The sequence below is a fragment of the Mirounga angustirostris genome, unplaced genomic scaffold (assembly GCF_029215605.1).
Source record: "Mirounga angustirostris isolate CCGP_5_RB_7025 unplaced genomic scaffold, mMirAng1.0.hap1 SCAF_4, whole genome shotgun sequence".
Classification (NCBI taxonomy): domain Eukaryota; kingdom Metazoa; phylum Chordata; class Mammalia; order Carnivora; family Phocidae; genus Mirounga; species Mirounga angustirostris.
The window spans coordinates 32,237,487-32,250,072 of NW_026991712.1; the positions used below are offsets into that span (position 1 = coordinate 32,237,487).

A 12,586-nucleotide genomic window follows, 5' to 3' on the forward strand; every position below is an offset into this window, starting at 1 on the left:
TAGACATACACATACACACACAATGGAATATTACTCAGTGATCAGAAAGGATGAAATCTTACCATTTACATTGATGTGGATGGAACTGGAGGGGATTATGCTGAGCAAAATAAGTCACTCAGAGAAAGACAATTATCATATGGTTTCACTCACGTGGAATATAAGAAACAGCGCAGAAGATGATAGGGGAAGGGAGGGAAAACAGAATGGAAAGAAATTAGAGAGGGAGGCCAACCATGAGATACTCTTAACTATAAGAAACAAACTGAAGGTTGCTGGAGGGAAGGTGGGGGGGATGGGGTAACTGGGTGACAGGTATTAAGGAGGGCACATGATGTGAAGAGCACTGGGTGTTATGATGCAACTGATGAGTTATTGAACACTACATCTGAAACTAATGATGTTGGCTAATTGAATTTAAATTTTTAAAAAATGAAAAAAAAATAGGAAATCCATAAAAAAAGAAAAGCAGGACTCGGCTCTGGATTGGATGCTGTCAGGAAGCAGGAGTCATTCTGTGATTGGGTATCTTAAAAATTCTTATCTAGAAGGTAAGAAGAATGTGGTTTAAAAAAAAGCTGTGATTGATTTTAAAAAAAAGATGGGAAATATTTGGGCATTCTCTGATCTTCAAAATGTTCATGTCTTTGCCCAAGTTTGGGTATGAGTATGGAGTGGTCTAGTTTTTGCCTGATCCATCATGATCACAGAAGGTCTTCGCCTAATGTCAATGGTCTCTGAAATGTTACGTTCAACAGCAGAACACCACACTATCAGCAATGCTTTTCTCTTTCTCAATATATAAAGAATAAGCATAAAGGGGGGGGGGATCATCATCTCCACAGACTCAAATATAGTTACAAAGGAACACATCTCCACTTTACTTGTACTATAGGCTCTAAGCTGGGTCTTGTATATTTTTAGCATCACTCAATGTGTTAGAAACAGCAAACATCCAATAACTGCTTCAACTAACTCACTTCTTCCTTCAAAAAAATCATTAATGGTTCCCAACTATAGAAAATCTCTAAGTCAGTAATCTTAAATCTGTAAGTGAAGCACCAAGATTCAATCTCATTGCTACAAAGCTGAGATAAGAATGGAGGAAGATGAAAGCTATTCTACACTCACATTATATCTGAATTCTTAGGTAAGGGAGCACTTTGTAATGAGTGTTTACTGTACATAAAAGCACCGCTAGGCCTTTGGAACATAACAGTGAATAAGATCAAGTCTCCATGCCCAGTTAGCTTGCTGCCCTGTGAGAGAGTTAGAGTTTTATTTTCTCATTCTTCATCTTACACAGTGAAATAAAATTACATCATTGTATCAAGTAGTCAAAAGAGAAAATTAATACTGGCCTACACCATGTGTTTATGGCCAATTTTGGTCCTTACTACAATCGATGTAATTTTTTAATTAAGTTTTGGCCACTGGATAGCTGGCTCACTGGAAGGTTTTAAATATTTCCTTTACTTTCCACAAGCATCTCACACAAACTCAAGGGTGCAGGGACTGTAACTGCATTCTCAATAATGAAGAAGTGTTTTCTTTTTTATCCTGTCAGTGAGAATTTGATTTATTTTATAATTTGATATACATACACTGATTATAGATATAAAATTTAGTTTTATAAGTCACACTGGTATTATGAACTGCAATTAAATTTTATCACTGAATTAAAATTGGCTAAATGTGGAAATTAACAAGTTATTTTAAAAAATAATATGAATAAAAGTTTTGGGAGGTTTTTAAATATTTCCATTTAATTTAAAAACATCAAGTCGTCCCAGATTTTTATTTCACAGGGAAATATAATTATTGACCAGATATTTCAATATATGTTAATATCTATCTGTCTTACCTACCTATCTACCCCAGTCTATCCTTTGTAAAACTAAACCTCTTAAATAAAATTTATTGAAAATTTTACTTTTAAACCAATTAGAATAGTACCATTTTTCAGAAATATCTTTTCTTTCTTTTTATTAATTCATTACTACTTACAGAGACTACCTTCCTCCCCAAACCTAGACACACACATATATTAAATAAAACTTCCCCAATAATTTTGTTTCTATAACGATGGTTCTTATAAAATTTCATTATTATTATTACTATTATTATCATTATTTAGGGAGAGAGTGCATGGGAGGGGGCAGAGGGGGAGGAAGAGAGAGAGAATCCTAAGCAGGCTCCACACCCAGCACGGAGCCCGACACAGGGCTTGATCTCATGACCCTGAGACCATGACCTGAGCTGAAACCAAGAGTCAGATGCTTAACCAACTGAGCCACCCAGGGGCCCCTAATCATTTTTTTTTTAAATGCATATACTCACATAATTTAGCCTTATCTGCTACTTAGTCATTCACTTACAAAGTAAATATTTACTGAGTGTCCTCCAACAATTTGTAAAAAATTAAGTGGAACAGAGCAATTAAAACAAAACACAGTACCGCCTCTTAAGGAGTTTGCAGTCAAGGTGGTGAGATTAAGACATGTACACAAATATTAAAAGAAAGCAGTAAACAGTAGTTGTCATTATAGGTAGGGACAAAATCTTCGAAGGGTTCAGACAGGAGAGAGGCTCCAGGCTGGAACTATCATGGGAGTTCTCACAAAAGGGACATATCTTAACTATGCATTAAAGTATAGGATTACAGATAGAGATTTAAGACATCTACTGTGTTCCTTGGGGACCCACACCTCCCTAATTCTCACTTCACCCCTAGTTCTTCTTCACATTCATTACTATCAAGTTTCCATTGGCTTAGGCTTGTGCAGTTCACCTTTCAAGTATAAATACAAGGTTCTTTTCTTAATTTCATTTGGCTTTTCCATCCAATATCCCAGATTGTAACAAAACTTTTTTAATAAAAAAGTATCATATCGAAGTATAACACGCAATGTGGCAGTAATTTTGAATCTTAATTTTGTTTTTTAACTCCATCCTAGAAGTTATCTTTCCCTCGTTTCCCATAATTGCAAATTTGGTAAACACACCTTTTGCACATTCATCCAAAGGGACATCAGACACTCCTCAAGGTGCTTAAACATCACGAAAATCAAACTGTGGTTGAGAAGGGGGTGTATATATAGTCTAAAGTGTGCCTAATGATTTATATCAAAAATATCTTAATATGTAACCATCCATTAACTTATTTTTCTATCTAACAAATACCTCTAGAGTACCTATTACCTATCAGATACTCTTATGACTCTTTCAGGATTGACAAACTCCCTACTCTCCATGGCTTTTTATTCTAGTAGGAGGTGAAAACGAAATAGAGAAAATAAATCAAGCAACAAATGAATAAAGAAACTGCATACACAAATAAAATTACTGTTATAAACAATATTACAAGTGCTATGAAGATAGCCAAAATAGAACAATGGGTACTTATGACAGGTTGTTTATTTGAGAAGTGAGGGAGGCCCCCTTTGACAAAGTGACATTTCAGATGGGTTCTAACTGACAAGAAGAAACAACCAAACAATGATAAAGGGGAAGAGTGTTCAAGGCAGAGAGAAAGCCCTACCATAGGAATGAACATCACATGTTGAAGAAAAAGCATGGCTGGAGTGCAGAGATGAGGGGATAGTGGTGCAAGATGAGGACAGAGAGGTAAACAGAGCAAAGAATGTGGATTTTATTCTAATTGCAGTGGGAAGCCATTGGTGAGTTTTAGGCAGGTGAGGGACATGATATGAATAATGTTTTAAAAGAATACTCTGGTTCCTAAACACAATAGATTTTAAGGAAGTAAAAGTAAAATTCAGAGAAACCACGTTAGACAGCAATAATCTGGGCAAGAGAGGATGATGACCAAGATTAAGGTGAAGAGAATGGGTGGACTCAGAAAATATTTTAGAGATTGGTTTGACAGGACTTATTATGAACTGGATAGGAGAGGAAGAGAAGAAGAGAACAATACTTTCTTTTTTTTTTTTTAATTTTATTTATTTATTTGACAGAGAGAGACACAGCGAGAGAGGGAACACAAGCAGGGGGAGTGGGAGAGGGAGAAGAAGGCCTCCCGCTGAGCAGGGAGCCCAATGCGGGGCTCGATCCCAGGACCCTGGGATCATGACCTGAGCCGGAGGCAGACGCTTAACGACTGAGCCACCCTCGTGCCCCAACAATACTTTCTTAACTTCAACCAACTGGGTGTGTTGATGAAATTGTCTGAGATGGAACAATTGGATAGGAACAGGTTTGGGTGACAAATGATAAAGAGCTGTTCTTAGGACACATTAAATTTGAGACACTTATTAGGTATCTATGAAAAGCTTTAAAGTAGGTATTTGGAAATACGAGTTTGAAGTTCCAGGCGAAGCTTTGCGCAGTGGCAGTATCATAGCCAATGAGGTTTATCCGAGGCGCGATTATTGCTAATTGAAGTTCCAGGGGACAAGTCAGATCTGGAAATAAAGATCTAAGTGCCTTTCATATACAGATGGTATTCAGAGCTATAGGATTAAAAAGTCAAACCTGGAGAGAAAGCATATCCTTACAAGAGAAGAGGGTACAGGAAAATCTTCAAAAACTCCAATGCTTAGATATTGAGCAGAGGAGAGATTAATCAAAGAAACTGAGAAGCAACAGCCAGTCAAACAGGATGAAAACAAGGAAAGTGTGATGTTTCCAAAGTCAAGAAAATAAGTGTTTCAAGAAGGAAGGAGTACTCCATGTGGTTGAACAATGCTGAGAGGTAAGAAAAGAAGTGAGGATTGGACTGGACTACAAGGAAGTCATTTGTAACCTTAACATCAGGGAGTTAAGTGCTAGGGAAAGGGATCCTTACTGGTATGGAGTTGAGTAGACTATTGTAAACAGGAGATGAAAGAATGGAAACAAGACCAGAGACAACAATTTCAAGATGTTTTGCTGTGAATAGGGTACAGAAAAGTGCAGTGATTTATGGAACCAAAGAAGGGTTTTGTGATTGATGATAATAAAATGTATCTTTATTCATATAGGAATAATCTTCTATTAGTAGAGAAATGTTACAGAACAAAGAACAGATGAACTATAGAAGCAAAGTCTTGGACAAGATAAGCTCCAGAGAGTAATAGAATGTTTCACCTCAAAAGTTATCTAGGGCTATGGTTATGGGCCAATTTTCTTCAAGTTTGTACTTTTGTGCACATATAAACAGACTGATAAATGATAGAATAAAAAATACTTATGCCTATAATATCTAATCTGCATGCCAAGGCCTTGTCTGCCTCTTTACAGACTCCTATTTTTACTCCCTAACCCAACAAGTGGAAGGGAGGCTAATCTGCTTAGTTATATTCCAGGACGCTGATTCTGCCATAGTTCCCAGTGGGCAGAATCACTGGCTCTTCAAAGGTCCTCTAGAAAGGTGTGATCCTCTCCTTGGCTTCTTCCTTTTTTGTTACTGCGCCGGTAAGAGACCAAAGCCTTTAGTCCAATCACCCCTCACTCATTCTCCTCTCTTTTTCTGTCTTTTGCTTTCCTGATGAAAATCTTCCCTGCTGGTAGGAGGCTCCAGGCAACTCTTTTCTCCCCTTTGACTCTACTCTTCTCTCTCCTACACTCGCCCTAAGAAGTAGTTGGTAATCCGGGGCACCTGGTGGCTCAGTCGTTAAGCGCCTGCCTTCGGCTTGGGTCATGATCCCAGGGTCCCGGAATCGAGCCCCGCGTCGGGCTCCCTACTCGGCAGGAGGCCTGCTTCTCCCTCTCCCACTCCCCCTGCTTGTGTTCCCTCTCTCACTGTCTCTCTCTGTCAGATAAATGAATGGAATCTTAAAAAAAAAAGTAGTTGGTAATCCCATGGCTTTTTTTCCACCAATGGAGACCCTTGTTTGATTTCTCTCCAGCAAATCCTTTTTTTTTTTTTCTGAAGTGTAATAAATCCTAAATTTCAGATTTGGGCTTGGGACTTAATAGGTCAATTTTTCCTACTTAGGTTGCTATGGATAAGGAAAAAATTCAGGAATTTTAGGTACCTTGGAAGAATATCAAATAATAATGACAAAATATTATCTCTAAACTCCTTGCCACAAAATACTAACAAAGTTATCATGGGACACTTTGTCAGAATACTTAATCAAAATCAAGTTACACTACGTACACCAGGAACAAAATCACAAATCATTGACTGCCTGTGTTCTGGCAAAGAAGTCCCTGGGTGGTACACTGGGAACAGAGCCCTCATTATTCCCAGGAAGTTAGAAGATCTGAACCGAAGATGTTGTCTTTACTCCCATAAACTTGAACCACTCTACAGAGAATGAGATTGACAAATCCAGGATGTTATCCCAGACTCCGATTCACTCATTAACTAGATACTACTCTGGGTAGTTTCCCACTTCTAGCCACTGCTTTCCTGTTTTGGTGCTCGTCCACTTGACCCAACCTCTGTTGCTCTCCCCATCTAACTCCCTCATTAAAACAAACAAACAAAAACCAAACAAACAAACTCATATTTAAGTAATTTGATAAAATTTCCCTGAGGTTGCTTAAAACCATTGATAAGTATCTCTGGACCCATGAGGACTTTACTTAGCTAGTTGTGCATCTTTTATGAATAATTTTATAAATAAATCACATTACATCATTTTCTTTATTAGAAAGTCATACCCCAGGGTAGTTTAGTGTGTGCAAATTTCTTGAGGTTTGGGGCTACATCATAGTCCTGTCTGATTTCCTCTAGACTCTGTACATACAAAACTTCTATTTATTATTTAATTGAAAGGGATTGCATATATCATATGAACTGAAAGCCCCCAAAGAGGAAGACAATTGACACCCCATACTTAAATGAGTTCCATTTATATATTAAAGTTTGCCAACGCCAGCATTTGAACAACCTTTTATTTTTAATTTTTTTTTTTTTTTTACACAATCTCTAGTTCATTCCTTCTTTTATCATGACTTTCTGCCCTCCCAGCCCAGGTGTTGGCTATTTCAGTGATTAGATCAAAGATGACCTTTTTGTGTGAAGACAGAGGTAAAGAAAATACTTATTAAAAGTCTCTGCCTTTTTTATGTCATCAGTTAAGTTTTCCTTTCCCATCTGATAAAGGAACAATGTTCTCCTTTATCATTTTCCTCAGTTTTAATGTATTTAAAAGAAAAAAAAATACAGTGTTCATTTTTTTCTTTATTCTTTATCTCATTTCTTTTGTTTTGTTGTAGTTGTTGCTTTTCTATGACTTGAACAAGCAATTAGGTACTAATTGCAATTTTTTTTGTCAAATAATCTACCTTCCATTTTTGTAGCATTCACTACTTATATTTTAAAAGCATTGTACTTATCCATGTGAGATTTCTTTTCCTCTGCCAATCTGGTATAATAATTATTATGGCACCTGCAGAAATCACCGCCCTGTGAAATCCAGACTACTCTTCATCAGATCCCTTTAAGAGATAGCTTGAGATTAAAAGAGAAAAGAGTGTCCTGGTACTCCAACGGAGGCTTAAGAAACAGAGAGAAAGGAAAATAAAATTGAAAATAATAATAAATGGACTTAGAAGGCAAGGTCTGTCAAAAAGAGGTCAAAATGGTTTCTAGGCGTACCCGATAAAAAAGAATGCTGTGAAATATGAATGAGGGTTCAATGAATGGTTGGCTGAATTGAGGAAGTAAAAACCAAAATGTGGGTTGCCTTGACCCTTTGCAGGTCCTTTGCTTCCATCTTAAGCAGAAAAAAAAGGTCCACAAAGATTGTATAGTAAGAATAGAAGACCAAGACAATTTGCCACGGAGGGGTCTTCTGTCCATCAAGACAGTAATGGACTTCTGTTTCCCTAAGGCTTAAAGATGAAGATGGTGAAATCTAACACCATGATGGTCAGAGCACTTAGTGACCTTATATATATGAAGGGGGTGATGATCTGTGGATTTTGAATATTACTCATACCTAGAACATTTTTCTCCCATTTTCTTCTATATTTACTGAAGTCTCTTCTTTATTTACATGTTTTCAATTACACTCTATTCTGATCATTATCATCAACCTTTCCTTTCTTCCAATTATAATTCCTAGTATATCACGCTCCTAATGGATAAAATTTAGAAGAGTTTTCTTTTCCTACTTTCTTTCTCCTCTTTATACGTCACAGTATTATCTCCAACACAGTTCAAGAATATGTTTGGTAACTTGCAAAGTTCACTGCCCTTCAAGAAAATGATCCAGGAGAGTTTTCTATTGCTATTAGGTGTACACTGATATAAGCCTATTTAAATTAAGCTTAGAACTTCATAGTGAACATTCTATTCTAGTGTCTCAATCATAGTTATTCTGGCCTTTGGATACTTTTGTGTATCAAGACTTCCATCTACCTAAAAAGCTCAGTACACATTTATGATTACTATTATCATTATTATTATTACTACTAGTAGTACTAGTACTTTTTTTAAAAAATTTATTGTTATGTTAATCACCATACATTACATCATTAGTTTTTGATGTAGTGTTCCATGATTCATTGTTTGCGTATAACACCCAGTGCTCCATTCACTACCTGCCCTCTTTAATACCCATCACTAGGCTAACCCATCCCCCACCCCCTCCCCTCTAGAACCCTCAGTTTGTTTTCCAGAGTCCATCATCTAGTACTTTTACTTGTTAGTTGCATCTATTTTTTTCTATCTTTTATTCAGTATATTTTAAATCTTCAAAAAGTTACAGTATTAACATAATAAAGGCCCATACATCATTCACCTAGAATTACAAATTGCTAACATTTTGCCACATGTGCTTATGTCTCTTTCTCAGTAATAATAATATCACTGTTATGATTTTACTAAACCATTTGAAGTAAGTCGCAAGCTTTATGGCCCTTTATTCTAAGTATTCAGTATGTATCATAAGAACAAGGACATGCTCTTATACAGCCATAGTACATTTCACTAATTAAGGTTAATTAATGTTGATAGATATAACTATGTAATATACAGTCCATGTTCAAATTTTGTCAATTATCTTAATAATGTCCTTTATAACATTTTTTTTCTACAGTTAACAATCTAATCCAGTATCATAGTCTATTCTTACATAAGAGTATCACCTTTCTTTCTCTCATTGCATATACAAATAATCTATATTTTATTTCATACCTCTGGCGATAACTCAAAAACTTAATATTCCTGTTTATTTACAAATTTCCTGAATTTGAAATTGTATAACCATTTGAGGGGTCTATATCCTGGTCTGTTTTTCTTTATAGCCTTCTGATGGCTCTAAAGAAGCTATGCCTTTAGATAACCTCTGTAACCCAACTTAAATACTTAATCTGGTTTCCTTCCCCTAAGTTTACAAACTCTTCCTAAAATCCCCTTCTGTTCTTGGATGTGGACAGTGTAATGACCTCCATCCTGCATTATTACTAGAAAAGTATATAGATTGGCATCATTTAGCCATCTAGCCGTCTATTATCAGAAAGTACTTTGACAAATTCAGCTCTTTGGATTTAAATGGGAGAGAGTACCACTCTTATTTCCTATCTCCTTCTCCTTGCCGTCTTGTTTGACCAGCTCAGCGTATGTCTTGGCAACATCGTCATGATGTGTGGACATAGGCTCACACACACACACACACAGAAGCAACAGTATTAAATAGAGGCTTAATATTTCTGGGGTTTTTGGGAAGCTCTACCTAACATTTTGAATTCTAGGGCTCCATAACTTGCAAAATATATACATGCACAACCTCTTACGGTATCCTCTCATGACGCTGTTTAACATCATAAGACAAGTTCCATTATCCCCCCCGCCCCGCCACTATGCCATGCCAGTTCTGCCCTTGATTTACTTTGCACTGTTGTTTTAAAGGAGTTGTTTTTCAGTAATTTATTGGTGTGTCATCTGAAAGGTGGACCAAAACTTTGAATGAGTACATAGATTTCCTCTCACTTGTTACCATACATTTTAACATATTACTATAAGTTATTTCTCCAAAATTTTAAGCAAAATTGATTGACACTGATAAAATCCCCAAAGGAAATATGTGATATTCACTATTGCAATCCTAAACACATACAGACATACACATAAGTGCATATTTATTATTTTAATGTCTATTCATGCCCTTCAATGAAACTTTCTAACATTATAATCCCATGATATCACGCTCACTCTCTCCATAGTTACACACTGGGGTAATTTAGACAAACCACATAGCATAGGTCCTTTCAAGAAAGAAAGAAACTCATGGCTTATTGGATAGAAATGTTACAAATTAGCCATCCAAGGCACAGATCATAAACTTGGCCCCCTTTTTAGATTTTTATTAGTACTGAAATAACTGATACTGACAGAACAAAGAGAAGATTCTTACAACCATAAAAATCACTTTCCTGCTACCAATATAACCGAATCCTACCTCTAATGGATTATGTGGCCAGGCCAGCCTCATAATAACATTCAGTAACTAACGCTGTTCATATGCTAGTGGCTCAATGGCCAAAGGCCCCATTTAATTAAGAAGATGGATTCATATGTGCTAATAATTCAGGTTACAGCTTTGAGAGCACGGTATTACTCAAGCTAAAGAAAAAATCTTTTTAGCCTCACCACTTTTTTTCTTACTAAGTATACTTCCCATGTTTGTAAGATATCTGATTAAAAGTATAGTTATAATATCAGATATGTTTAAATATATGAAAGCATAATATTGTTTAACACATGTTTATAAAATTCACATCAGGATAACTGTCCTCAATTTTAAAACAGACTCTCTTAACAAAGAGGGATTATTAATCTTGTGAAAACCTGATGTTGAGATAAATCTACTTATCAGACACAGACATGGAAAAACATAGCCAGTTTAACTTAGGAGCAAAGTTATCTAGAAATAACTTAATGGGCCCCATCATATGCAGTTTTATATATTTCATTATTTGCTCTGGTCATAAATCATGACAAGTATACCCCTGGCTAAAACATCTTCTGGGAATAAAGCTCCTTCGTTGCAAAGTTAATGCTAAAAAGTACTTTGTAAATCAAATGAAACAGAACCACTGAGACTCAGAGCCATGAACTTCAAAAAGTTCCTAGGTCAAAGCTACACATTGCCTCAAGCTAAACAGAAAGAATACAAGTGACCAGTCCCAGAAAATGCGGAGATGTATTTTTGTGGAGTGGCTATTATCCACCAGGCATTTTGATGATCTGAGCCAACACAACAGTGCACTAGACAGTTGTTCAGCTTCCCACCACTGCAGTGACCACGCACTTCATTTGAGATGCTCCTGGCATCTCTAGCTCTCTCCTCTCTATCTATCCCTCTTTACCTCTTTACCTCTTTATACTACCAGAGCATATGAAGATCTGACTTCAGTCATTCACATTTTCTTGCTTGACCTATTAATGGTATTAGACATATTGAAATTAGGTAGGATATATTCATCTAACATTTACAATATAAATTTTTCATTTCTATTAATGGAATAAAAATACAGGGTCCATTCAGCTGCTGAAGCTAGATGAAGCCCATTTCTGGAGCTATGGGTAATAAGAGTTACTTGCTGAAAATTGCTTCTTCCAGAATCCAGAGCTGTGGCCCAAGATCCCTCAGCACACTTCCTTTCTCCAGAAATATTTTCTTCCTTCCCAGAAAACAAGTCAAGTCTCACACCCTACTTACTCTCATGTTAGTCAAACCTGCTCTTCTCTCCCCTACCTTAACGTTTATGGACAGTGGCGGTAAAAACTTGGAAAAGAGAAAGATTTATACATTCCACATTCTTCTAGATATGGCAAAATATAGTCATTTTAATAGCGGGAGTTTGGAGAAAAGGAACTGGGGAGTAAGAGAGTCACCATAGACTTAATTGAGTATTCTGTGTCATAATAAAATTAATAAATTTATTCAGAAATAAAATAAAGGAAGAAAAAACTGTACTTGTCTCACTTGCTTAGTACTTAAAGTCAAGCATCAATATTTTAATTTAACTTTTGGGGCGCCTGGGTGGCTCAGTCGTTAAGCATCTGCCTTTGGCTCAGGTCAGGATCTCAAGGTCCCGGGATCGAGCCCCGCCATCAGGTTTCCTGCTCCGCAGGAAGCCTGCTTCTCCCTCTCCCACTCCCCCTGCTTGTGTTCCCTCTCTCTCTGTGTCTCTCTCTGTCAAATAAATAAATAAAATCATTAAAAAATATATTTCATTTTAACTTTTGAATGCCTACAGCATCCACATTAGTCTGATTAGGCTCAGAGTGTTGAGAGAATATGGACCAGGAAATAAAAAATCCCAGGGCCTTAGATTAATTTTACAGCTTTAATAGGAAATACTAGTAACCACAGCAATTACCTTTCATCTCCTTAAAAAAATTATCCTTACTGTATGTTTATCCAACTTCCCTACCTTATATTTAATATAAAAATATTCTCAGTACAGGGCACCTGGGTGACTCAGTTGGTTAAGCATCTGGCTTTTGATTTCAGCTGGGGTCATGAGATCGAACCCTAGGTCAGGCTCTGCACTGGGCATGGAGCCTGCTTAAGATTCTTTCCCTCCCTCTCCCTCTGACAACCTCCCCTCCCCCCATTGACACATGTGCATGCTCTCTCTCTCTCTCTCTCAAATAAATAAATAAATATTTAAAAAATAT

At 36.7% G+C, this 12,586-nt stretch overlaps 1 protein-coding gene and 2 pseudogenes across 5 annotated transcripts in view; 1 reads left to right on the top strand and 2 right to left on the bottom strand.

The window, feature by feature from the left end:
* The window catches only part of ZFPM2 (zinc finger protein, FOG family member 2), a 459,697-nt gene that overhangs the window by 403,634 nt on the left and 43,477 nt on the right, over positions 1 to 12,586 (bottom strand). The window lies entirely within an intron of this gene.
* Positions 1 to 12,586, bottom strand: part of LOC129046419 (ATP synthase F(0) complex subunit C2, mitochondrial-like) — a 47,336-nt pseudogene continuing 34,750 nt past the window's right edge. Inside the window, exon 1 of the transcript XR_008507649.2 lies at positions 1 to 12,586. This exon is cut by the window's right edge and continues 34,750 nt beyond it. The product of XR_008507649.2 is annotated as an ATP synthase F(0) complex subunit C2, mitochondrial-like (transcript).
* Positions 4,338 to 4,406, top strand: LOC123860581 (U4 spliceosomal RNA; annotated as a pseudogene).